The sequence below is a fragment of the Castor canadensis genome, chromosome 6 (assembly GCF_047511655.1).
Source record: "Castor canadensis chromosome 6, mCasCan1.hap1v2, whole genome shotgun sequence".
In the NCBI taxonomy this organism is placed as follows: domain Eukaryota; kingdom Metazoa; phylum Chordata; class Mammalia; order Rodentia; family Castoridae; genus Castor; species Castor canadensis.
The window spans coordinates 162,846,411-162,871,487 of NC_133391.1; the positions used below are offsets into that span (position 1 = coordinate 162,846,411).

The window sequence follows — 25,077 nt, forward strand, 5'->3', positions numbered from 1 at the left end:
CCTGCAATCCTACTTACATGGGAGGCAGAGATAAGGAGGATCACAGTTTGAGGCCAGACCAGGCAAAAATTTTGAAGACCCCATCTCAACCCACAGCTGGCACAGTGTCATGCACGTCTCATTTCAGCTCTATGGGAGGTATAAATAGGAGGACTGTGGTTCAGGCCAGCTTGGCCATAAAAGTGAGATCTTGTCTTAAAAATAACCAGGGCAAAAAGGGCTGGTGGCATGGCTCAAGTGGTAGAGCACCTGCCTAGTGAGTGACGTCCTGAGTTCAAGTCCCAGTAGGAACAAAAAAATATATATAGTAATATCTTACAGCAGCAACTGTAAGTTAACACGTATGATACCAAAGCATTCTTTGAGCAAGTGGAGGCTGGAAGTGCCACTATGTGCCATGGAGGAGACAGAAGATGGAAAAATTGGGGGAGGAAATAATTAGGAGTCTGTTCCACAGGAAAAAAAAAATCTATAGTAACCAATTCCCTGATTAACTCAAATGCAAAGAATCCCTCCTCTGCAAACCTCACCAGAAATCATGCAAATGGGGCTTGGCTGATTGGACTTTGAACCTCCAAACCTTAGCTAAATCAAACTTTTTTCTTTATTAGAAAAAAACAGAAGATAACCCACTAGCATAGCAATCCATTAATGGCAGGAATGGGGTCATCCAGTCATGATGACCTAGCCCTTAAAGTTCCACCTTCGAATATCTCCCAATGGAAATTAAACTTCAACATGAGCTTCAGAGGGAACAAACCATATTCAAACCCTAGCGTGAGTGCAGGGAAGGAAGAAGAGGATAAAGGGGATATGGAGGGACCTACAGTGTCAACGAGGGAACAGCATAGGGGAGCCATGGCCATTGTCCACACTCTGGATCCTGAGAACCCAGGCTGTCACACAACCATGGCCGAGATGTAGCTGGAAGTGCACTCCTGCTATGCCTCCTCCACAGGGACAGAAACAGCCTTCAAAATGAATGACTAAACAAAGGTGATGAATGATAAATGCTTTATCAGCAGTTTTTGCAGGGCCTCACGCGTGCTCTACAACTCATCCTTTGCCCGTGAGCTGCCTTGAATACATGACATTGTAGATAAACACTGCAAGATTTCTAACTTTTTTGACTAAAAAATGCATCAAAACTAACTGATCAATTTTTTATTCCAACAGCAATGGTAATCCCAATCTTTTCAAGATTTCAGATGTCAAAATTTCTCAAATAATTTAAGATCCTAAAAATCCAAATATACTATGGTATTTATAATTAGAGAAAAAAGAGTTCTGACTTGAATATGTTCTGTTCCTAGTGGGAATCTGACACACACGTGCTGGGAGACATGTTGGTGTGAATTCATAACAGCATACCAGGAAAATTCTGGAAACATCCCAAATTTCCATTCACAGGGCTGTGAAGAGGCAGATCATGGCAGAGTCACACAGTGGAATATTATCTGGCCATGAAACAAATGAACCACATCTTGCAACAGCATAAGTGAATATGTCTTCAGGAGTGATATTTTTTGTAGTGTATCTAATACCAAATAATTGTCAGATGGTAGTCCCTGATGGGCTGAAGACTGGTACTTTCACCAGCCATCTGTCAGCAGGTATGGGTACAAACTCAGCCTCTGTTTCCTTCTGTGATTTTGGCCCCAAAGGATTTTCTATACTGTCTCAAGAACTCAGGGGCACATTCATAATATTTTGTATAATTTTATAATATTTCTAGGTCTCTAATTCTGGAGGATTTTGTAACTATCTCTCCCTCTCTAGAGCTTATTAAAAATCCCCAGGTTTTATGAACTGGACACAGTAGCTCACATCTGTAATCCCAGCTACTCAGAAGGCAAAAATCAGATGATTGTGGTTCAAAGCCAGCCCAGGCAAAAAGTTAACAAGACCCTATCTCAACAAAACAAGCCGGAAGTGGTGGTGTGCCCCTGTTATCCCAGCTATCCAAGAGGCATAGGGAGAAGGATCACAGTTCACACTGGCCCTGGGCAAAAATAAAAGATTCTATATGAAAAATAACTAAAGCAAAAAAGGTTTGTGGGGGGTGTAGGTCAAGTGGTAGAGCGTCTGCCTAGCAAGTGCTGTGAAGTACTGAGTTTAAGCCCATGTACCACCAACACCACCAAAAAAAAAAAAAAACTCCAGGTCTTACACATTAAGATTTCTGGGGTAGGGCCTAAAACAGCTCTTTTTAAAGCTATGAGGATGATCCTAAGGTAAAGTCACTCAAGTAAGAGCTAAATAAATTACTGATTGACTAATCAATAGAAGGCTGTCCTCATTTGAACCTAAATTCTGTCTAATCCTGGGTTGAGGCCTAATTGGGCCCATCTGGTGACCTGATGGGGCAGACCACCAGATGTCAGTTTACACAAAGGACAGAAGGGCACCAGAGAGATTACACAACCTGAGAAAAGGGAAAACTAGGTACAAGGTTAATTCCAAGTCTAGTTTGGTGTTGGTGACTCAGACCTCTGTTGGGCCCTATGGCCTCATCTCTGATTTGGGGAGAAAGACAGGAGTCAGACACACCAAGTTCAAGTTCAAATCCTCTGTGAGCTCAGCTTTTATTCACCTCTCCAAACTCCAGCTTGGAGTCCCCATGTGTTGGAGCATCTGGAAATCTAAATGAGGACATGCTTAAAAGTCATAAGGCACCATGCCTGGGTCATATCCTGAGTTTAGTAAACATTAACTTTATAAATTAAAATGGAAATAGTCTAACTAAAACCTCCATTTCTACTTGACAAGAGGTCAAAATACAAAAAAAGAAGAAGACAGAGATGAGGGGAGTCACACCAAGCCCACCAGTTCTGACACTTCTTAGGCCTCCCTCCTGCAGCAACAACAGGTGGTTCTTGACAGGAGATGGGTACCTGGCACACACCACAGTGGTCCCCAGCAAGAAAAGTTTAGGTGTGTAGTTGAGGCCTTATTTCAGGTGCAAAAACATCGACAGACAAGTTGTGTAAAGAAATCCTCCAACAAATCTGCTTTAATCCCTGCACAGGTACCATCCTACAAGCAGAAGGATGAGAAACGAACACTATTTCCAAAGGCTGATGTTCCAGGGGAGACAGCTCAGTCATTAAGGCCTTTTGGGGAGCTCTGTATCTCCTGAATCCAGTGGTGTGATATAAACCAGACGTCAAAAAAAATAAACAATTAAGAAGTCCTCATTACAGGGTCTGTCAATGTCCGTGGTGTAAATTCTCCCACCCGGACTGATATGGACACGATGCTATTGAACACAGAGCTGGGAAGAGATGTGCTCACCTGGTTCTCATGCCTTCCTGAGGCAGCAGACAACTCTTCCTTCTTCAAATGGCAAGACTTCTAAAAGCCTGGTGACACAGCAGACGTGCGACAGCACTTATTTGGTTACTTTTGCGAGGGACCATCCATCTGTTACCTGGCTTATCTGTAGCTCACTGCCTGTGGAGCAGGATGTACCTCTGGGCCCCACAGGGACGTTTATTACCCACCTGTAAGTAGTGTGAGTAATCTTTGCACCCACCTGTCTGCAGACTCTTTGAGGGTGCCTTACTCTCTTCACTGTCACAGCCCTGTGGCCTTGGTAGAAAACAGAACATTTTAAAGGTGATGTTAGAGACACCTATGTTACAGGTGGTGAAAGACAGCTTGCAATGCTGCCTAGTTAAAGAGCTATGCAAGTTGGACCTGAAAACTCAAACTATAAGGAAAAGTAGGTCAGAAGACTTTTTACCAAACTTTCCACAGCCTGAAAACTTTGAAATTAGGAAAACCATCCATCCACGTGCATCGAATCTCCCGGAGGGCTGTTCCAGACTGTCAGATTTAGCAGGTGTGTGTTCCAAGAATGCATTGCCAGCAAATTCCCATGTGGTGCTGATGCTGCTGTCTGAGAACCACTCTCTGGAACCACTGCCTTAGGCACATGTCACCTCAGAATGGGTCAATGAGTCACGCACTGGGCATCGAAATATGATCAAGGAAATTTAACACATTGTTCAACTATTCAGCCTAAATCGGTTAAACAGACTGTAATTTCAAAAGCTTAGCGTCTGCTTGACACAGGGCAGTGACATGTGCTGAGTGAAAGGTAAGTTCTAGAAAACTGGTCATGTTAGCATGAAGGTCAAGATGAAATGGATTTTAAGGGTTCTCGGTCTGGTGCTTTTCCTCCCTCACTACTCTCAGGCCTTCTCTCTGTGGCCTCATCGAACAGTTTATACCGTGAGCAAGGCTGCACAGCAACAAGTCTCCTAAGGACGTTTGCACTTTTCCACCTCTGTTTAGTGCACAAGAAATGCGTGGAATTGGAAAGTTGTTGGAGGACTGGGTAGTGGAGTCCTCGTAGGACAAAGCTTCAAGCTGAGTCCTCATATTTCTGTGTGGTGTTGCCACTCTCTGACATTCCCAGCTTCCCTTCCTTAGGAGGAAGTTGCTCTGTGTACAAAGATAGCTGGCCCCATAGCCTATGCTCAAGAGAGATGAGAACAATAACCCAAATGCTGTTTTTAACAGCTGGCGTAAGCAGGATGTGAAGGCCATTGTTTGAAAATCCCATAACCAACCAAAAAACAAACTTAATTAAGGTAGTTGTTTTGGATGGTTCTCTCTGACCCACAGATAGTCGTATTATCTCATTTTTCTAGCTGGCCTAGAAACTGCTATTTCATCCTTAGTATTTTCTTGAGCTATTAATTTCTTAAAATAATCTTCACTTGGAATAAGAATCACCACTTGCTTTTTAATTTTGTACGTATCAGACATGACAGCAGAGCAACGTTTTCCTCCAGATGACAGGGTCACCTTGCAAACACCATCTCAACTGTCCTCTTGCTCCAAATTACATGGCCCCAGGAAGATTAGGTCCAGTACCCACTGTGTGTCCATAGGTCCTGTGCTCATGGAGCATCTACAGGCCCATGGCACCAACTATACAATCTGTACGCTCATTCTTGTCTTTATCCTAAAAGCCAGTCAGACATTCCACACTTGGGTATTGCTTGCTTTTTCTCCTGCCAGTCTGGTGGCTTCTGAAATGAAATGAGATGTGTTCAGAGACCGTAGTGGCAAATAAACCACTAGAGGGACTTAGGCTAAGACTTCAACCCTGCCGGGCACAGGCTTATGGGCCTTAGGCCCTCACTTCGTCCTCTGCTGAATGAAAGGAAAGTCTTCTTTACAAAAGAGTGCTGGTTTCTAGAACTTCAGATTAATGTAAGAACTAATATTGCTGAAGACTGCGTACCACCAGCCACCCTGGAAGGTATGTTCGGTTATTCCCATTGTGCAGAAAGAAAAGGACAGCTTAGAAAGTGGCTCTGGGTAAGACTAAGTGGCAGCCAGTTCTGTTTGTCTCCAAATAACACAGTTGTATATGTCAGTTTTTCATTGCTGTGACAAAATACCTGAGAGAAACAATTGAAAGGGAGGAAATATTTATTTTAGTTCTGATTTTAGGGGTTTCAGTCCAGGTCAGCTGAAAACATTGCAATGAACTTGAGGTGAGTCAGGACCTCATGGTAGCAAGAGGTGGCAGAAGAAGACTCCCTAACACATGTCATCCAGGAAGCAGAGGGAGACAGAAAGGAAGGGCAGACAGAGAACAAGGAACATCCTTCAAAGGCTTACCCTCTGCCCACGCTGGGATCTACTTCCTCCAACCTGGCCCCAACTCCTAAGGTTTCCGTCATCTGCCAATAATTGCATCCGTCATGAAGTCAGAGCCCTCCTCTGAACACTGCTTATATCCGGGCCGAGCCTCCAATACGTGACCCTTTGGAGGCCAGGCACTTCATTTCCAAACCATAGCGCTAATGGCAATTGGCTCTTCATGGTCATTTCTGCATGCGTATTATTTCATATGAAATTGAGAGAGAAATTGGACCCAGAAGAGCTATGGGATCTGTCCAAATGACATAAGGAGGTTAAGAAAGTACTAGAGTCAAAAAAAAAAAAGAGTACCTCTACTTCCCAGTTCACTTATTTGTTTCTTGTCTGTGACACAAAATTTGCTCATGGAACTGGAGTTCTGGGGAGGCATCATAGTTCAAGCAGAAGAATTAGCTTAATTCAAAGGCCCTGTCCTGCAGAGGTTTAGTGTGGGCTCTGCAGTCAGCTGCCTGGATTTAAGTCCTGGCTGTGCACTGTGTGACCGGAAGCAGTTTCTTACCCTCTCTGTGCTTCCATCTCAACAGCTGTCAATAGCGCTAACAGTATCCTCCTCACAGGACAATTGTAACAGTCATTCAAGGAAAAAGTAACAGTTAGATCAACAATTATTTCTTGCATACTAGGAAAGATATAGTTGGTTCTCCAGAGTTTTTTGGTTTTGGTTTTGTTTTTTTTTTTTTCTCCTATTCTGACTAAAATAATAACAAAAAAAGAACAAAAGGCTAACAGGAGTGGAATGTTCTCATTTTCCTCAGGAAAAAAAACTTAATGAGATTTTAGTTCACTGGGATTAGCTCAGGAAACAGGTAAGATACTAAGTAAAGAAATTAGGGTAAGTAGCTAATTAAAGTCGTGAAAACACTACCTAGAGCCACAACTGCAAACTCCAACTCCAAGCCTCTCTAGGGTTCTGAATCTTCTGGAAACACAGCTAAGAAAGAACAATCCAAAGAGCTCTAACTTATGAGGGAGGAGGAGGCAGATAATAATCAAAATTGCAATGGTGGTAACTAAAGTGCTAACAGGTAGGCCATGGTTGCAATTGCGATTTTAGCATAAATGAGAGATGCACGTGTGGCCCTATTGAAGCTGCATGACAAGCTTTTGGAAATGACTTTCAAACAACAGGATGGAATAGAAGTGGTGGTTACACAACATAGTGAATACACCTAAGGTCACTGAGTCATACACCGAAAATGATTAACATGGTAAAAAAAAAGAAAGAAAAACGCAAACCTTCCATTGTCCATTCATGTCGCTTTACAACAATATGTGACACGTATTGTCTATAGTTTAACATCCAGCAAGACCCAGGCTTGCTGGTCCCACACACCTAGTTGTGGTACAATGGTCTGCTATGCAGCGAGTGAACGGATAACACGGCAGGAAGATATTACAGCTGAGTGCACTGGGATACGAACAGTTCCTGCTGCATCTCTTGCAAGTTTCGAGTAAGTTTGTCTGAAGAGTGCCCTGAGATTGCCAGATAAGGTCTTCTCAAAATGCTTATAATTTTTCTCTGTACTGCACAACCAAAACAAAGCAAAGGTGTAGAGACTGTCACGAGCTGGCCAAGAACGGCAGTGTCACCCTGCCGTCTGTATGTTGCAAAAAGAGTCTCATTGTATTATTTGCTGTTTGTTTTTGAAGTAGTTATAAATCAGAAAATCAGAAACTTTAACATACTTTTGTGCTGATAAAATGTCATTTTCACTGTCATATTTTAAAGTCGAGTAGGACAATTCAGAGAGTAATTGATTATCTCTAGTAATGATTTGTGGCTAAAGAAGAAGCAGGGGAGCTGAAGCCCTGCTTTGCACCTCTGGAGATAACTGTACACCCCAACTTAAAGCAGAGCTATTCCCTCCCAAACTGCAGTGAAAGGGACCAGGAATGCATGAGCAGCTCCCTGGGGTGACAATAAAGAACACTGGTGAGTGACCTCTCCTGAGAGGCCTTCCTCCAGAATGTTCAATGTGGATTTTTGTCACGATCTTCTTTTTAAGTGAGTGTGTCTGAATTGTACAGAGCATTGGGTTTCATTGTGATATTGCCATACCTGCATAAGATGTACTTTGAATATATTTACCCCCCTCTATTACCCTTTCTTTCCCCTTCTCCCTCCCCTTCCACATCCCTACTGGTCTCCTTTCACTTTCATGTACTTTTCCCCTCCTTAACGTCCACACGTGAAAGCAAAAGTGTGATACTTGTCTTTGTGGGACGGCTAATTTCACTAAACATGACAGTTCCCAGTTCCATCCATTTCCCTGCAAACGACATGATTTCGTGCTTCCTCATGGCTGAATAAAACTCCATTGTGTATGTGTACTACATTTTCTTCTTTTTCTCCTCTCTCCCTCCCTCCTCCCTTTCTCTCTTTCTCTTTCTTGCTTTCTTCTGATTTTAAACTTCTCCATGGCAATAAGATGAAAGCATATTTCCTTTGAATTCTTCAGTTTGTCCAGGATAGTGAAAGATTCATTCACAGCTTCCATTTGTTCATTGACAGTCCTGGATGACTTGGTGTCATTCTGTTCATCAAAGGAGAAATCCTGGGCCAGGGAAGGGGAAAAAAAAGCAAGAATGGTGAGGCCATCCTTGCTTCATATTGCACTGACCTCTCCTGCCCAGGCCGGTGGATCACAAGCTTATTGTGGTACAAGGAAATTAACCAATAGTGTGGACATTGACCTATCCTCAGAGAAATCTAAGGCCCTGCCCACTCTCCTCACTCTGTACTCTCTCCTCCCCTAGGGTCAATTAGGGAAAAAAGGTAAATTGCTCCACTCCCAAGCAAGGAGTGCTAATAAAGATGGGTCCCACATCCTTGTGACGGGGTCTTCCAGAGGGAGACCAGGAATCATAGCTGTGCACATGGATTCTTCCCTTTTAAGCAAACCTGGCCTTGTTTTTTTTCTTTAGAGAAAACCTTTATAGTTTCACACCTATTTAGTATTTGCTACACAGGGTGTTTATCCCCATGGGATCTATAGATACCATTATTTTAACCTACATTTTATAAATAAGGAAGCTGAGGCCTAAAGTGATTGAATTGCCCAAGATAACAGAGCTGGGTGCTGACCCAACCCATTTGGCTGCCACATTTGCAACTCTAATCACCACACACACACACACACACAAACACGCACGGCAGGCCCTCCCAGTTTGGTGAAATTATTTTTGAAATGTTTCCCCCAATATGTCATCATTTCCATGAAGGTAACATCTTTGTCTTGACACCTCTGACCCTCAGAAGCCACCACCATGAAGACTTCTCATAGATATTCAATTAACAGTTGTTGAAAGAATGAGATCTGGAACAGGGACTCTACAAATGGTGCAGTAAGCGCCCTTACTTTCTTCTTGCAGAGAGCTGATCAAAGATCAAGGACTCTGGTGCATCCTAGGAATGTGAAAGCAGTTCAATGCAGCCAATCTACTTTCCAGACCTCTAGGAGACATTTGTCTTAAAGGAGCTCCCCCTGGGCATCCAGCCACTCTCACAGAAGGAGTTTCTGTAGGGAACCAAACTCCAGTAAACAGTGGACTGTTTCTCAGTTTTGCTCTTCGTTGTTTATTCTCTGTTCCTATATCCCCTTCCAGGATCTCGCAGTGGATGAGCAACTGAATTTAGGTGTTCTATTTCCAGGTCAAAGTACCATCTCTTAATGACCTTTTCATGTTGTCCTCTCAACACCCCCAAACATAACTCCTTTCAAATAAATTTTTCATATCAGTGCAGTACCAGTGTTCGCAATGATAGCATTCCTCATTCTCTCCCTGAGTTAATTTTTTCTGTAGCACTTATTTCCTTATGACATATTACTTTTTTGTTGTTTTTTTGTTTTCTTTTGTTTCGTTTTGTTTTTGCAGTGCTGGGAATGAAACCCAGGGTCTCATACATGCTAGCTAGGCAAGCGCTTTCCCACTGAGCTACCTCCCCAGCACTACAGATTCTTCAATTTATCTTATTTGTTAGCTCTCCCCTTCTCCTAGAAAGATGTTCAGAAGGCACAGTGTGGAGATTAGGTTGTGCCCTACTCTAAGTTTCTTCATATTGTACAGAACAGTAGCTTTCAGGCTATGCTTTGCCCTGAGTGCCTCCATTTTATGAAACCATAATTGTTCCATGTTGAGTGCAAGTGGTAAGGCAGGATGGCTCTGCACCCTGTTTGTGCAACTAAACCACTGCCATATGTCCAGCACAAACCATGAGGTTTATTTTTAGCAAATAAAAATTACCACCCATGAACTTACTAAATCAAATTAGGAATTCATGGATACAGGGGCATATCAAAACCATATCGAAAAAAAAAACAGGCCTGTGAGCTTCTTGAATACACCAGACCACTGAATGATGAATTCCCTTACCAGGATCCTATAAAAGAAGGAACACTTACCTACTACCAACCAGTCACCAAGCCATTTAGTGTATGTGTCAAGAGATAAACAGACAAAAGTTCCTAATTCTGTCCCCAGGGCTTGAGCTGAGCACCATTCCCCTGCTTGACAAGGCCCACTGTCTAGAGCCAGCCGTGGCCTGGAATTAATACAGTGGTTTGGTAACCTTGCTCCACAGGGGCTCTGTGGCTGGGTTCCTTTGTTAATATTTTATCTAGCCACCTACAGTGACACTCTTTGCATTTGTATCAGCTCTCTGTCCTTGTCTTCAGTAAGGCTTCTTTCAACCCTGAGGCTGCTTTAGCACTTTCTCAGCCACTCTGTAACCTATTTATCACCATGTGTCTCACAATGTGTGATTCAAGAGTTATTAATATTGGAATGGAATGAAAGAACATGTGATTACCAATGGTCCCGAGTTTCACGTGAAATCAAGAGTACTCAGTGACTTAAAGCTGACAAAACCAACGTAGCTTGTGAATTTGTTATCAATAAATTCCGACATAGCTCACTCCAACACAGTAATTTGGGTCTGTTTTGTTCATAACTGCAAAAGCAGCCTCAGAACAGTGTTTATAGGCATCCCATTAACATTTTTAAGTGCATGTTCTTAGCACAGCAGTCATGGGTTTTTACTACTGTGTATCTGTTTACTGCTTCCATAAAAGAAGTTTTATAAACAAAGATGCTCAAGGAAAATATTTTCCAAGATAAATGAGATGGGGTACCCAGGGCACAAATGGGAAGCAACTGCTAAAGTGACAAAGATGTTCTAGAACTGTGTTATAGTGATGGCTGTACAACCCAATGGCTATGTTTAAAACAATAAATTGTTAAGGTATATGGATTATTTTGAATTTTTTTTTTTTTTTGGCAATAGGAGCCATTAGTTCTGCTACTTTAAAACAACGCTTACTTGACATCTAAGCTAACTTTAGTTTGTTGACAATTAATAGCTCCTGGGAAATAGATACATCAGATTGTAATTTCCAGTCCACTACTCAGAAGAGATCTCTTCATTGAGCTAGGCTCCAAACTCAGCAAGTCACACAATTACTGTAGCCCCCTTATTGGAAACTGACACACACACAAAAGTAAATAACTAAAGAAGAATATGCTTATGGTCAAAAGCAAAGTAATGTTCTAATTATGCACAAGAACATCCAATAGGGTGCCCTTGGATGGAAAAAGTTCTTCTTAAATCACAACAAATCATATTACCAACCCAGAAAGCCTAATAACCTGTGAGTAACACTGTTCCCCAGGCTCATTTGCTAAACAAATTAGTGGAGAGTGGATCCAGAGCCTACCAGGCCTTGCTCCTCTTCGGCAGTGTAAGGAAGGCCTGTGTAGCTTTCTCATGAATTGCACAGTTTACTTTAACAGCCTCCCTGGCAATTTAATGCCTGCTAGAGATAATGAACTGCCACCCACACAAATAGACCATGCATATCTACCACTAAAAACTGAGCTAAGTGTAATATACCTTTCCACTCAATATTATTTCAAGAAAAAAACTAAAGCTTATGAAAGCTTTGTTTGCTTGTTTTGAGGAGTTTGATTTGGTATTGAATTTTCTGGGGTGTTTTTTTTAGCAGTACTATGATTTGAACTCAGGCCTCACTTTTGCTAGGCAGACGCTGTTCCACTTTGAGCCACACCCCTAGCCCAAGAGTACGTTTTCATAGAATATAATTTTCCTGAATACGTAGTGTCAGATCATTCTGATTTAACTTTTCATGAATATTCTAAAGAGACCACTATTTCTTGCTAGGCACCCCCACCTGGACACTGGATGCTGCCCTGCAGAGGCTGGAGAGTCACAGGCTTGGATCCCAAAAGCAACTCATGATAACTTCTGACTTCAGGCAGAAGCTAATTAAGAAATGCAATTACAATATGCAAAACTGACTGTGGCTCCAGTGCTGGCCTTTTTCAGGTAACCGATGTTCACAATCATTAAGGATATTGCTATTAAGAATCATTGGAAGAGCAAAGGTTAATTTTCTTTCCTTTTAGTGTTAAGACTTAGCAATTTTTAGAATTTGGACTAGACTCCTGGATTTACTATTTCACTTTGTTTTGTTTTTAGTTTTTGTTTTGTTTTGATTCTGAGACAGGGTTTCACTATGTAGGCCAAGCTTGTCTCAAACTCATGATCCTCTGCCTCAGTCTCTGAGTGCTGGGATCACAGGCGTGCACCATGTTTAGCAATTAAGTTTTTGAAAGCATATTGCTTTTGTTCTCAGGAGAAAAGAGATAACCTAAGCATGGCACAGTGTTGAAGGCAATCTCTCACTGCTTTGCTCCAAAGACATTCCACCATCTGGTTTTAAAAGTGAGTATCAGATTAAAGGATTTAAAAAGCATCACTTCTTCCCATAAGAAACCCTCCAAATGTAGTATAACAGAAAGATAAACCACTTGATTGAGTGCCTTACTAATTTCAGTCGTGTATTGAGTAATGAATGACATTTCAGTCAATGTCCCATAGGATTATAGCGGCACCTATCACCTAGTCACATGGTCCCCCTCATAATGCATTACGCCCGTTTGTGATGATGCTGGTGTAAACAAACCTGCTGTATTGCCAGTCATATAAAAAGATAGCAAATACAATTATGTAAGGGACATAATACTTGATAATGACAATAAATGGTTATGTTATTGGTTTCTGTATTTACTATACTAGTCTTTTAAGGGTAAATTTTAGCACATACTCCTTATTTAAAAAAAAGTTTACTGTAAAACAGTAAACCATGTTCCACCTGCAGCAGCCTTATATAACTGGTATTTACCATGTCTCTTGATTGCATCCAGCGGTCACACCATCCGGGTTTGTATATGTGCACTCTGACGTTCACGCCATGACTAAATCACCTAATGCAGCGTTCCTCAGAATGTATCCCTGTCATTCATAATAACTGTTTTCATCTTACTTGTTTCAGATTAGATTATCCAACATCTAAAAAGACTCTTTTGAGAGGCAGTCATCTCCTTTCATATATATATATATATATATAGAGAGAGAGAGAGAGAGAGAGAGAGAGAGAGAGAGAGAGACCAAGTGTGGTTAACCCCGTTCCATGGGTATGAGAAAGTGTCCCAAAATTAAGAGCAAAATTTCTTGTGCAGTACCTGTTGCTGGAAGAAAAATTGATCACTTTCAACAGATTTTAAAAGGGGTTTATAAACCAAAAAATTTGGGAACAAATTTGCCTGAGGATATCTCTACTCACACAAAGCCAAGAACAACATCACTTCCAAGAATTTCCTTTTGGACATTATCAATCCAGACCAAACAGAAGTGAAGGTGTCTGGTTAAATCATGGTAGGGTCAGACCAACATCTGTCTGTCTACCTGGGCTGGACCCTCCCAAGAGCCTCTTTATCAGTTGGGCAAAATTTCATTCTCGATCAGCCCTTATTCTAATAGAAAATGCATAGTTCAGAAAAATGATGCTCTTAGACATTCCTGACTTGCTAAACAGTTTCAGGAACGTCTAGAAGGTGGGCAGCATCACACCCACACCCCACACATATACACCAATGTTGATCTCAAAACGGAGGAAATGTCTCAAAAGGACTGCTCTATAAACAGTTATAAGTATAATTTGGACTTCAATCTTATTTCCCATTCTTCCTTGTATTGTCGTTTAATTTCTCTATAATTTTTTGTTTCTTTATAGAGTCACAGAGTGCACATATACAAATCTAGTAATATTTATCTTGCAAAAGACTAAAAAGAATTAAGTATGACAATGTATCTAAAATTATTAATATGCACCTAGGAGCTTAGTTAAGGACTCACAATGATTAGCTATTAAAATTAACTTCCAGCCAGGTGCCGTGGCTCATGCTTGTAATCCTATCTATTTGAGAGGTGGAAATCAGAAGGATTGCAGTTCCAGGCAAAAAAGTTTGTAAGATCCCAACTCAACCAATAAAAAGCTGTGCATGATGGTGTGCACCTGTCATCCCAGCTATATGGCAAGCATAAATAGGAGGATTGTGCGTGGTCCATACCGGCCTGGCATAAATCTGAGACCCTATTTGAAAAATACCTAAAGCAAAAAGGGTTGGAGATGTGACTTAAGTGGTACAGGGCCTGCCTAGCAAGCTCAAGGCCTGAGTTCAAATCCAGGGGGAAAAAAGAAAAGAAAAACAAAGCTAACTTCCAAGCAATTCCATGAATTAAGCCCTATTCCAAATTAGTATCTTTCTTCTTCTAGAACAGTTCTACCCATCCTTCTTCCCATTGCCTGTTCCTTTCTAACCTTGACTCACATTTCAGATTGGCCAACATGACATCTTCTTCCAGAGACTCTAGTTTAGATTTGGCTGTTCACTAATCTACACCATGTAGTATTTTGCCATATTTCTTCTGTGGAACTGTAAACAAAGTCACAGTTGACTCTTCACCTTTTCCTGTCCTCCACTGCAAACTTGAGGAATGCTTTTCCAGGAGTGAACAGGGTGTCTAGCTGGTAGCACCAGCTCCATCACTGTTGGTTGCAAAGGTGAATGAATCAATGAATAAATAAAATAATTTCCACTGAAGTCCTAGGGATTGTGTGAGCCTCAGACTATGTATGCTAATTTACCGTTCCATATATTCACCTCCCAATGTATTCAGAAACATTTTTTTACCATTTGAAACTAGAATAGTTAATGCTGAACACACTCCAAAAAAATCACCACAGTCAGTATGAATGTTTGTTTGTCCTAAGTCAGCTGAGTGTATTTTCTTTGCCCTGAGAAAAGGTCCTGTAACTACTATAAACAGACACAGGTGAGCCACAGAACACCTCCTGCCCTAGAGGAAAGGCAAGAAGGCTGGGGGGCAGGGTAGGGGACTGCACTCTGGAGCGTGGAGCATGTCCACAGGATGTTATGACCCCCAAGCTTCCTCCAGGGTGGGGACTTTCCTCCACTGCGTGAGTTTGTTACGTGTCAGCGTGATCAAATGATCATCTTAGCTTGTGGGAAGGGACTTTTCTAAAAGTAGACTGGAACTTCATACAAACAATCAACACATGGTCCCAATAAGACATCGTGCCACTCTTGGTCCTTTCCTCTGTAGTTACCTAAGTCTTTTCCCACCTAAGAACGTTCTCATTTTTTCTGCTTTGAAATGAAACTGAAACTCATTTTTTCTGCTTTGAAACATATTATAAGAAAATGTTAGCAAATGAAAAATATTGAAACAACCCATCTACATGTGAATATAATGCAATATAATATACTGTAAGCCGTTGAATAATGGGCAGCATGGTGGCAGAGGAAGAGGAAGTAATGGAAGGGGCTAGTTTGATTAAACCGCAATCCATACAGGCCTAAAGTGCCAAGGTGAAACTCCCTTGGACTATCAATATATACTTTAAAAAAAAAAAAGGACAGGAAGGTAAAATAGATCTTTTCCTGGGGTGGGTATAAGTGGCAGGGGGCAGACATAAAGAATGAATGAGGGTGAACATGGTGGATGTGTTTTACATTCACATATGAAAATAGAAGAGTGAAATCTGTTAAAAGGGGAAAGGGAGAACAATGGAGGGGATGAATCTTACTAAGATATATTTTAAGCATGTATGTAAATAACACAATGTATTCCTCTGTACAACTATTATATGCTAATTAAAAATGTACCATACTCCTGACCTTTCTAGAGCACTCCACAAACCCCTTGAGAAATGACCCTCTTCTTACCCAGCCAAAAAAAATTTTTTTTGATATCTTGCCAAGTAGTGTTTGGTTAATTTATTGTATAGGAATAATAGCAGAGAGATACAGAAATCCACCTTGGGCTATAAGTTACTTAGAAATACCATCAACATTAATGAAAATAGTCTAGCATCTTAGCAGCAAACTAGATGCGTAAGTTTAATTTAGATTAAAAACCCATTAAGACTCAGTTTACCTATCTGTAAAATAGGATAATTTTTACAGTAGTGAGAATAGAACTCAGGGCCTCATGCGAGTTAGACAAATGTTCTGCCACTTGAGCAACACCCCCAGCACTTTTATTTTTGAGGTAGGTAAGGTTTCACTAACTTTGTGAAACCAGGCTGACCACAAACTCGTGATCTTCCTACTTCTACCTCACAAGGAGCTGTGATTACAGGCATGCACACAAGCCTAGCCTTGGACAATAATTTCATGGACATAAAACATCTTTGTTCAATCCAGAATTAATAAAGTTTGCCTATTATTACAGGTGTCGTTACCTTAATCATCACTGAAAACTTACAGCTCAAAGGACACAGCCCAAACAAGGAATCTGGCTATTACTCATTGTACAGTGTGGAACGAACTTGCAGCTGTCTTGAGTTTTCAACTAAATAAACCACTGTCCATTATTAAATTCCAAATGCTCAAGCTGATCACAGCCCACAGTGAGGAAACTACTTAAATGGCTGTGCAATGTCTAGCAAAAAGGCATAGACAGGTGTGGTGAGGAGTGGACGCAGGATTCCAAGAACAAATCCACGATTATGAAATGAAAATAGCCCCCAAAATTGACAGTGCTTTATCCCTGCATAATTTTAGCTCAACAAATTTAGTTCTGCAAATACTTATAGGTGCTGTAGGCTGCCACTAGGTTCTTAATGATTATATTCTTACACATTTTGAACTCTCACTAGAAGTTCTGACCACTAAAAAACATCTTCAAAGACCTCCAGCATTTTGGTTACTACAGTTAACAGGCATTCCTAGACTTCCAGTCCCAAACAGCAGAGTGCATATAGGCTGGAGAGAGTTGTCCCTTGTTCTAGGTTGTATCAGGAGAAGAAAATAAAAAAAGAAACTTTGAACCATATGACTCTACACACTGCTTTTCCTATAAACCAAATAATTGCTCAAGCAACTCGCAGAGCATTCCATGGGGTGCCTATGGTACCCCCCACCATCTTCTTTGTCTAAAGACCCAGCCCAAAAGTAATCCCCTCCTGAATGCCTGCATAAGCCCCCAGCTGGAATTAATTTCTCCATTCTGATTTCTGTCAAGCCCTGTGTTAAAGTTTCTGTCTTTTAAAAAGTATTAAGGTTAGCCATTTGCCTACCATAAAACTTTGGACCAGGAGAGTTATAATAAATACTTATCAGGAAGCCCATAACTCATCAACACCCATTTGTATTCCCAGAAGCTAACACAGTGCTAGAAAATGGTTGATTCTCGAAAAATTCTGGACTGTTCTTATTCACTACTAAAGTAGCAACATTCGAGTTCAGTTCTGCTCAGTATCAAGAAGAAAAGAGCGACAGTGAGTGGTTCACACCTGTGATCCTAGATACTCAGGAGGCAGAGATCAGGGAAATTGCAATTCGAAGCCAGCCTGGGCAACTAGTTCGAAAGACCCTATTTAGAAAACACCCTTCACAAAAAACAACTGGTGGAGTGGCTCAAGGTGTAGGCCCTGAGTTCCAACTGCAGTACCTCAGGGGAGAAAAAAAGAAGTAGAAAACAGGAGAGTCTTTGGGAAATTCTATTATCTGTACTCTTTGTCTTTCTAGAAGCTTTTATTTATTCCAGGGCTCTTCCAGTAGTGAAACTGAAAGAAGATATTAAGAATAAAGCTGGATATTAACAGCTAAAATATACATCAATTTAAAAGACAGTACCTGTGCAAGGTAATGCTTAATCCCAAATTACTCAGTAATGGAATTTAATGTACTTTATTTTATCATTGAGGCAAAAATATGGAGCCTAGAAGCATCTTTACCCAAGTACCTCAAGTCATATAAAGCAGCCATCTTTCCATGGAGCCACTCATGTATAATGGTAAGCCCAATGATTCCATGTTTTGAATTTAGATACACAATCAGCTTTGTAAACTATATGGTAGATCAGAAGTTCTCCCAGTGGACACCTACTTCTCGAACCCATTTGGGTTGACCAACATTCTCTAATGTAACTGTAAAGAAAATTCACTGAGACCTACAACCTGCTGAAAATGTGAGACTGGTGGGCTTCCTTCTGGTACCTGACAAAACACCTAACTTTGGTAAGCACACAGCTTTCTAGTGCTTTTCAAGTTTGTTTTCAAATGCAACCAGGGTTCTGTATGCTTGTAAAAGTCAGTTGTGTTTATTCTCAAATCTTTTTATGTGAATTTGTCTTTCTAATTTAAAGATTTGATTAAATCAGTTAACTACTATAAAACCAATGAAATATGTGAAAAGAAAGATAGCTATGTTTCCTATGAAAACACAGTTGAGTATTTTACAGAGATGGACTAAAAGTGAGGAACTAACAATAATTGCCATCAGTTGCATGAAACAACCATAAATGACTAAGGTTGGGGTATGTCTAAAATATAGAATTGTGTTCTCTGATTATTTCACAGGTGTCTTTAAATTCTTCCTTCATTATAAAGAAACTGAAGTTTGAACTCAGAAATGTTACATTAGAGAACTCATTTACTCAAGACATTAGAAAATGTACTCTGATCAATGTGCTCAAATTTAAAAGAAAATATTTTGCCCTGCATCCAAAGATTAGCAAATGAAAGTACACATATAAATTTGAGTCAAAAGGTTGAAAAGAGAGATTCCCTGCCTTATTCCCCTTCTTCATTTAAATGGACCAACTCAACTAAATGGCTTCCTGTGACAACTCAATCACATAAGAAGAGAGCTATTTTATAAAAAAAAAAAAAAAAAAGACCTATCATCAACCCAGTATTCATGAGAGCTGTTCTCCCTAGCACCAAGCTCCAATCCTTGCTCATTTCCTTCTCGCCTTCCCAACCTTCAAAAGGAAAGCAGGATAGGAAGGGACTTTTGAGAACTTCATTCATCTAAAATGTGACTGAGATGTTCCCATTTCATTCCAGATAAACAATGATGCTTTAGAATTAAGAACCAACTAAGAAGTATCAAAACCAAGTGGCTGAAAAAGACAAACTGATCTGGCCAGGAAGAGGACAACGAACAAAGAATCTGGAAAAAATGGACCAAGGCATTCTCATTCTTGTACTCAAATACAAAATGAGTTTAATTGGAAAGCATGAGTCTATGACTAGAAGATAAGAAAGAAAATATACTAAGTCTCACTCCCATTCATCCAATTGGCTCCCTGTCTTAAAGGATCAGATATAAATGGATCCAAAACTGACACCATAGGCGTCCTCCAAACTCTTCAAACTCTTCCTTCTACCCTCATTATGTCTAATTGATAAAATGCCATACCTTGAAGTGCCACAATGTTAAAAAATAGCACAGCTCCATCAAGGGAATTAAGGAGGGCTTTTTAAAAATGGAAGAGAAAGTAGAAAACTCTAGTCTGAGAAAAGGCTGAATTTAGAAGTTCCTAGCTCCTCTTGACAGAAACATTATCACATGCTCAGAGCTCTCTCCTGTCCCTAGCCACCATCATTTGGGCCATGTCTCCCTACAACTTTGGCAATGCTTGCAGGAGTCAGTTATCATGCACCATTAGTCCTATTCATCCAAATTAAAGTTTTACAATTTTTTCAGCATCAAAAACCAAAGTCCTAAAATTAGAACTCAGTTGAAGGATAGAAACCAGCACATCTAGCAAGAAAATCCCAGAAACATGCCACAGATAACAACTGCCAGATTCCATTGGAGACCAGCCTGGAATCCTTTTCTTCTTCCTAATGCATCTTTTCTCAATGACACATTTAGAAAAAAAATATATATATATTCCTCAATACAATTATCCTTCATATTTTTTCCTCGCTGGATAAGGTCTTAGGTGATATTTAGTACTGCAGTTTTTGAAAGTTAGTTTTGCAAAACCATGGAATACATAAATAAAATTGGAATATTCATTTTTGGAGAAATGGCTAATTGTCTGCCCAAACCTGAGCTCCCTTTCATCTTAGAACTTTGGGTGTTCAAAGCCATTGGTAATCAGGAACTAGATTCCCAGCTTCCCTTGCGTCTTGGAGACTGGATTTCACCAACGGAATGCAAGCAGAGATATTCGATGCCACTTCCTCACCAAGTTGGTCAGAAGCAGTGTGGCTTCCTTCCTGTTCCTGCTCAGTCTGCCAGCTTGATACAGCTGATCCCGGGGACCTCAGAAGCCATGACTTAAGACATGGAGTTTGTACGCCAAATCATCCTCGGAAGCAAGTCACCTACCGATCAGGAATATCTGCTTTTTAGACTTGACCTGAGTGAGAAATAAACCTCTATCGTAGTTGAACCATTGCATATGGCAACTTTGTCAGCATCTAGAATTATCCTAAAACATTACTCTTATTCTAAACCAAAATACATTACTGTCCCTAGTGGTTTGAGTTTAATTTCTAATCCCAAGAACAAACCAAAACTTCTTCAGAGGAAAAATGTCATCTTTTAATTATAAAAAGAAATGCTTTTTAATATAATAAAGGAATGTGTTTTTAATATGAAAACTCTCTGTCCTTTCTAATCATCTATAGGCATCCAGAACATTCTGTCAGGCTCTGAAATTATTTTAGTACATGACTTATTCTCAATCTTTACCATTACTTTCTCATACTTCTAATACTTCCTATTCTTGCTAATGGCACTTTGAAAACACAGGTCTCGAAATTCTTGAGTTTCTTCTTTAATAACTCATTGCCGTTCCATTTAAGATACACAGTAAGGAAGGCAATTGTTTGGATCCATCAATCACCAAAATGTTCCATTCTAATCTTTCTTGACTTCTTTCTTTTTCACGTCTCTTGTGCTAAATATCATATATGTTTGATCATTATGAATTCTAGCCCATCACCCCAATTTGTTACTCATACCTACACTTCTAGTCACAAAGGTTGAGCTTACAGCTCTTACCACGTTAAGGAAGTATATCTTAGAATTAGATATGCTATACCCTGAGTTTCAGGTTGCTACAGAAGAGAGTTCTGACCTACACTAGAATAAAATAGTCTTGGAAAAATGCTTCTGTTTCCTTCCTCCACCTCTCTTTTTTTGCTCTACAGGGAGGAGAAATGCTTTATCCAGATGACCGTAAGTTGAGAGAACGCCTGATCCCACAGGAAAGGGCATCTGGCTTAGAGTCCCAGGCCAGCTATCTTTCTGCAAACAGACCTAGAGGTCAAGTCTACAGTTCTTTCTCCTGTGCTTAATGTGGTATGACTTAACCCTTGCCCTGTATGGAATATCATTCAAGTGGGTCTAAGATCTGGCCTCTCAGAATTTGTTTACACGAATTAGGATAGATGTGGTGGAAATGGCTAAAAAAAACATGAAGAAATGCTCAACATTCCTGGCCCTAAAGGAAATACAAATCCAAACCACCTTAAGATTCCACCTCACTCATGTTAGGATGGCCATCAACAAGAACACAAACAATAACAAATGTTGGCAGGGATGTTGGGAGAGAAGAGCCTTCATACACTTCTGCAAGGAATGTAAATTAGTACAACCACTAAGGAAAATGGTATGAAGCCTTCTCAGAAAACTAAAAATAGAACAGCTACGTGATCCAGCAACACCACACAATATTCACAATAGCCAAACTATGGCTATGGAAACAACCCAGATGCCCTACAACTGGTGAATGGATTAAGAAAATGTGATATGTGTATATATGTATATATACACACACACATACAAACACACAATGGAGTTTCATTCAGCCATAAAGAAGAAGGAAACCATGTGGTTTGAAGGTAAATGGATGCAACTGGAGGATACCATGTTAAGTGAAGTAAGCCAGGCTCAGAAAGACAAAGGTCACATGATATCTCTCATATGTAGAAGATAGACATAATACACATATAAGCAATATTATGAAGAACAGGTTACACTAAGGGGGAAGGTCACTAACAGGAGAGATAGGGTAAAAGAAGGAAGCTAAGAAGGTGAATATGGGTGATACACTTTCTATACAAGAGTGAATATAAAAATTTTAAACCTATTGAAATCACAATAAGAAGGGGACTAAAGGAGAAAGGAGAAAAATAGAGGGCATGAACCAATTCAAGTTATAACACACACACACACACACATACACACACACACACACACACACACATATATATATATATATATATATATATATGAAAATATCATAAGAAAACTCCCTGTAGAGCTATCTCAAACAAAAATACCTTTTTTTCAAAAACGGAGAAGAAGAAGGTAAAACAGATCCTGTCTGGGGGTTGGTAGCAGTGAGGGGGGGAAAGACATAAGGAAAGGGTGGAGGAGACTGAATGTAGTAGAAATATTATGTACTTAAGTATGAAAACAGAAAAATGAGACATGTTGAAACTACTCCAAGAATGGGGGTAAGGAGGATAAAGGAGAATGATGAAGGGGTGAATTCAACTATGAAATATTGTAAGAACTTCTATAAATGTCACAATGCATCCCCAGTGTAACAATAAAAGAAAAAAGTTTTAAGAATAATAGATGTGGTAGGGTTTATTGAATAATTTTGTGTACCAAGGTATATCTGCTATAACTATCCCAACAAAGCATATCAGAACTCTTGCAAGAGGAGGTAGAAAACAGATGCAAGTCTATGCTTCCTATACGCATCCTTGCCTAATTAGAACACCAAGAATAAACAAGGATAAGGTACAAAACATGGTCCCCAGTCTGAATTTATGATATCAAGGAATACCCAAAAAACAAAAATCGATGGCTTTATTAGCATGTATATGAGTGTATGTATGTATGTGTGTGTTAGATATAATCAAAGCATATAGCTAGAGAAATAAAGAAAAAGGTAATAAAGGAGATAAAATTCCCCTTCTCCAGGTATGAGAAAGGAAAAGGAATGAAGAAAAGTTTGAAAAGGCTTCCAAGATGAATAATGTCCTTGCTGTGTCTGGAGGATGTGAAAATTTATCCAGCAGAAAAAGGAGGCAGATATAGTAGGCAAAGGAAATAGCACGAATAGAGTCTGAAGTCAAAGGAGATCACCACACAACCAGGGATTCATTAGTAGACTGGACTTGACCAGGTGTTTGCTGGAGAGTGGTAAAAATCAAGAGGAAGAGATAGGTAGAGACCAAGTGACAGAGCCTTTATGGCTAACTTTGTTCAGATTTTGGTTATGACTCATTATTAAGTTGTGGAATCAATTTAGTAGGCTATGCTCTTTTTAAAGTTTAGAAAATCAGAGTGTTTTTGCACTTTGTAAATTTAAGTATTATTTCATGAAGCTTGGGTAAAGAGGTTGGTACTAGTACATGCATAGTTACTGGTCTGTTAAGTAAAATGTGTTCCTTACAAATGTGGTTGTTCTCTGGTGTTCCCCCAATGAAAAAGCTGGCTCTCCACCTCAAAGGAGCCATGAGTCAGCAAGTCCTCCTCCAAGATACACAACTTCCTACCAATTCGCTTGGTGTCTATACACCCATCTATTATCTATCCATCCATCTATCTCTATCTCATGTGCAAAAATAGAGATTATTCTTCTCTCCAGGGCATGTACATTTTTAAAAAAAAAAATAAGCTTCCCTTGGTCCTTCCTATTATTGCTTATACTCTCTCTTCAACAAAATCAGAGATAAAGGCAAAATAGTTTCTGCTGGGTATTGAGGGGGTGGGAGTGAGAGGGAGGGGGCGGAGTGGGTGGTAAGGGAGGGGGTGGGGGCAGGCGGAAGAAATGACCCAAGCGTTGTATGCACATATGAATAATAAAACAATAAAAAAAAAGAATTAACTTAGAAGGTAACACACATGCACAGGAAATCAATGCGAGTCAACTCCCTGTATAGTTATCCTTATCTCAACTAGCAAAAACCCTTGGTCCTTCCTATTATTGCTATACTCTCTCTTCAACAAAATTAGAGATAAGGGCAAAATAGTTTCTGCTGGGTAGCGAGGGGGTAAGAGGGGAAAGGGAGGGGGCAGGAGGAGGGGGGAGAAATGACCCAAACATTGTATGCACATATGAATAAAAGAAAAAAAAATAAGCTTCTGACCCTAATTCTGTCTTATAACTCAGAATATTTAAGTCACAATATGTGAATATCTCATTAATAAAATCCTTTATAAATTTCTATGCTTATAACTAACCAATTAGTAGGTTAGCATTATTTAGGTAGGGTTTGATATGGGGACTTTTGTACTTTCAAAAGCATTGTGCCTCATGATTAGACATGTTCAAAGAGCCAACTGTTTTCAGATGTTTGAAGAAAAACTCTGACAAAAGACAAAGGCCAAAATCAAAAAACAGAACAAGAAGAAACAAAGACAATCCTAAAAACAAGAGAAATTTCCTCTACACCTAATGCCCTTAGGAAGAGTTAAAAGAATACTGTCAATCAATTTTAAAAGAACCATTAAGAGCTCATAGAAATAAATATGAACTCACATTAATGGGGGGAAGGGAGACTTAGGAGATGGTTGAAGGATAAGGTTTTAAAATATGCCCAAATTAAGCCAGGTATGGTAGCACATATCTGTAATCCCAGCACTAAGAATGCTGAAGTAGAAGGATCACGAGTTTAAGGTCAGCCTAGGTTACATAGGAATACTGTGCCTCAAAAATAATTCCAGATTAGATTAACAATTCTGAAGCTACTACACATGTATAACTAAAATTGAACAATGAAGTGAATGGGCAGCAGGTGGTGGGAGCCCGGTTTCTCCATGTTGGAGTGGGAGGTCACAAACATCAAGACAGAGGCTGGAGTGATCCATCTGAATTAGAGCTGGAGCCATCAGTGTGAACTCATGTTAAAGAGGGCTACACAGGAAATATTCATAGATATGGCCTAGAAACATATTTTCTTGGTTCATTGATTTAGAGAACCACCTGGAAGTGATGACAGCCGAATAGCAAAAACACATCTCACACCCACACCTCAGCTTCCAGGATCATTTTCCAATAAAAGAAATCAGAGACCTCAGAGAAATGGATGATTCTAGAAGTGATCAGGAAACCAATGAGATGAAACTGGAGCATTAGTGACAGAAAATAGAAGATGCTAAATAAATAAATGTCAAAGGGAAACAGGAGTCAACTGAAAGGGCCACCAATGACCAAAGATGAAACAATTTAAGCAATAAAATAAA

The 25,077-nt window shown here is 40.0% G+C and overlaps 1 long non-coding RNA gene across 1 annotated transcript; it reads left to right on the top strand.

Moving 5' to 3' along the window:
• Positions 1 to 1,319: 1,319 nt before the first annotated feature.
• On the top strand, positions 1,320 to 20,811 carry LOC141423940 (uncharacterized). The gene is made up of 6 exons (XR_012448706.1): positions 1,320 to 1,498; positions 3,029 to 4,102; positions 11,861 to 12,025; positions 12,336 to 12,424; positions 17,777 to 17,866; positions 18,432 to 20,811. It is a non-coding gene; the product is annotated as an uncharacterized lncRNA (long non-coding RNA).
• The last annotated feature ends 4,266 nt before the right edge of the window (positions 20,812 to 25,077 follow it).